This window comes from Erinaceus europaeus, chromosome 9 (genome assembly GCF_950295315.1).
Source record: "Erinaceus europaeus chromosome 9, mEriEur2.1, whole genome shotgun sequence".
NCBI lineage: Eukaryota > Metazoa > Chordata > Mammalia > Eulipotyphla > Erinaceidae > Erinaceus > Erinaceus europaeus.
In genome coordinates, this window is record NC_080170.1 from 25523313 (window position 1) to 25526592 (window position 3280).

The 3280-nt window shown below is 41.5% G+C and overlaps 1 pseudogene; it reads right to left on the reverse strand.

The window, feature by feature from the left end:
- Positions 1-911: 911 nt before the first annotated feature.
- Positions 912-1431, reverse strand: LOC103109073 (histone-binding protein RBBP4-B-like; annotated as a pseudogene).
- Positions 1432-3280: the final 1849 nt, after the last annotated feature.

The window sequence follows — 3280 nt, forward strand, 5'->3', positions numbered from 1 at the left end:
ACCCACTGCGCTACCACCCGACTCCCTTTATTTTATAATTTTTTATGTAGAAAAGCAATTTATTTCATTATAAGCACTTACACAGTTAGTCACTGTGTGTAACAGGCCTGCTGGTGAAACAGATCACCCAGAAGAGGGATGTATCAAATTAATGGTCAAGAACTCCTTTAACAGAAAGCAACTCTTATTCAGGATTAATTTATCTTTTAAAACAAATCCAAGCTCTTCTCAACATAACAGTCTACCTGTAGTCTAAGTGTCAGGCAAAAACATATATCTTTACAACTTGGCAGTTCCAAGTTAAGAAAAAAAAACAACATTTCACAGAAAGGAAAGAAATAATATGAAAGTAGCTCATGAAATACAAGCAAAATATATGGATGAGGAGCATTGAATTTTGACTTACCTGAAACACTGAGCATGGTCTGAATAGGACATGTGCATTCTGAAATCGGGTATGAAGATTTTAGAATAGGAACTGACGACCCCAATCTCCCCCATTTCCTGAATAAGAAGGACATCTTGTACTATTTTCATTTCATGGCTCAGACACCTACTTCACTTGGCTCTATTCCTTATTTACTCTAGCCTTTCCTTCCACAAGTCTGGAAAATTTTGGGATATATAACATAAAAAGAAAAATAACCACCCACAACATTTTCCTTTCCGTGGCCACTTCAGACCTCTGTTACTAGAAAAGTTAAACCTAAGTCTGTGTGTTTGCTGAGTCAAGCCCCCTCCCCCCAGTTAATATGTAGAAAATACCCTCTGAGCTAATAGCATTGTTGACCTAATATAGAGGAATAGCTGAACAAAGTCTGTCTCAAAACCAGTATCAAATCAATCTCAGGGTTGAGAAGGAAAAAAGGGGGAAGAAAGGGAATCTAAATGCACCAGGACTCCAGGTGTATCTAGGACCCTTGTCCTGGATCCACACTTCCTTTAGAGTCTTTATCATGATAAATGTTCTCGGCCATCTGCCACACTTGCATGTTATTGTCTTCTGATACAGAACAAATCACCCATGGTTCATTGGGATTCCAGAAAAAATCAGATATCTTGGCAGTGTGACTACCATGAATAAACAATAACTCTGGTGGTCCATCTTCTGCATCTTCTGGGAATTGTTCCTCTCCAATTTTGCTCAAATCCCAGACATTCAGTCTGCAATCAGTGCCACTGGAAGCCAAAATAGTCTCCTTGTATGGTGACCACTGAACCTGGAATATTTCATCTTTGTGTGATTCAAAGGAACTCAACTTAAGTTCAGATTTCTCAGATCCCATGAGGCAACAGTCTTGTCAGCTGATCCTCTGGCAAGAAGGAACTCACTATAAGGGTTGAAAGAGAGTTCACTTCAGCAGTGTGAGCAACAACTGAGTGACTTGGTTTTGAAGTATTGCTTGAATGGATATCCCAGATCATCAGTTTCTGATCCAAACAGAGTCTTTTATTTATTATTTTTAAAATATTTTATTTATTTATTCCCTTTAGTTGCCCTTATTGTTTTATTGTTGTAGTTATTATTGTCATCGTCATTGTTGGATAGGACAGAGAGAAATGGGAACCAGAGGGGAAGACAGAGAGGGGGAGAGAAAGATCGACACCTGCAGATGCTTCACTGCTTCACTGCTTGTGAAGCGACTCCCCTGCAAGTGGGGAGCTGGGGGCTCGAACCGGGATCCTTATGCCAGTCCTTGCTCTTCGCGCCATGTACGCTTAACCCACTAAGCTACTGCTTGACTCCTTCAAACAGAGTCTTATGGAGCAGATGCCAGGAAACATCTTCTACTACTGCTGCGTGGCCTGTCAAAATGGTCTTCGCACACACCACCTCCTTTGGAACAGCACTGACATCCCATAAACAGATGGTATGGTCATCTGAAGAACTAAGTAAGTGCCCACTGAGATTTGGATTCCAGAAAAGTCCATATCCTTCCTTCTGATGCCCATGGAGACGCAAGTCTGGGTTGCACTCTCCAGAAGGGTCTAGTGTAGAAGGATGCTTTGTATAGCCAAAAACAAGAACATCACTGGACGGAGTCTTTGTTGCAATGATGCAAGGATTCTGGGGCATGTAATGTGACCTGCTTACTTCTCCTTCATAGTTAATCATGATTTCTATTTTTATTTTTTTTTAAATTTATTTTTTATTTAAGAAAGGATAAATTAACAAAACCATAGGGTAGGAGGGGTACAACTCCACACAATTCCCACCACCCAATCTCCATATCCCACCCCCTCCCCTGATAGCTTTCCCATTCTCCATCCCTCTGGGAGCATGGACCCAGGATCATTGTGGGTTGAAGAAGGTGGAATGTCTGGCTTCTGTAATTGCTTCCCCACTGAACATGGACGTTGACTGGTCGATCCATATTCCCAGTCTGTCTCTCTCTTTCCATAGTAGGGTGGGTCTCTGGGCAAGCAGAGCTCCAGGACACATTGGTGGGGTCTTCAGTCCAGGGAAGCCTGGCCGGCATCCTGATGGCATCTGGAACCTGGTGGCTGAAAAGAGAGTTAACATACAAAGCCAAACAAATTGTTGAGCAATCACGGATCCAAAGGTTGGAATAGTGGAGAGGAAGTGTTGGGGGGGTTACTCACTGCAAACTCTAGTGTACTTCTGCTTTCAGGTATGTATTTTGCACTAGTTTACAGATACGTGTGAACATATGCTGTCTCTCACAGAACCTGGTCTATATCTAGGTTTTGGGATGTGAGGTTCCTGCTATCTTAGGGTTCAAAAAGACAATGGATAGTTAATGTTATCATCACATTATTTGGTAATGGGTTAACTTTGAAAAGTCCTTTTGTAAGGGTTTGCTGTATAGTACCCAGTATCTTGTATATAGCTGTGCCACTTGTTGCTTCTGATCTATTTGGTCTAGGCTTTTGAGAGTGTCTGCATATCAAATACACAACCTATATATTAAAAAGACTCAGTCTGTGTTTAAAAACTTCTAGATATACAATTTATTTTCCCCCTCTCATATTAATTAACTAGTGATTTATATGACTACATTTTACTAGGAGTGTACATAACCACCATTCCCAGCACCAAAAGACTGTGTCCCATCCCACCCATCCACCCCCACCCCCCACCGGCCCAGGAAGCTGCATGTCTACCCCTCACCACAGGGATTTTACTTTGGTGCCCTACTTTCAATTTAGTCAGGTCCTGCTTTTAGTTTCCCTTTCAGATCTTCTTTCTCAACTTCTGTTGATGAGTGGGATCATCCCATACTCATCTTTATCTTTCTGACTTATCTCACTTAACATA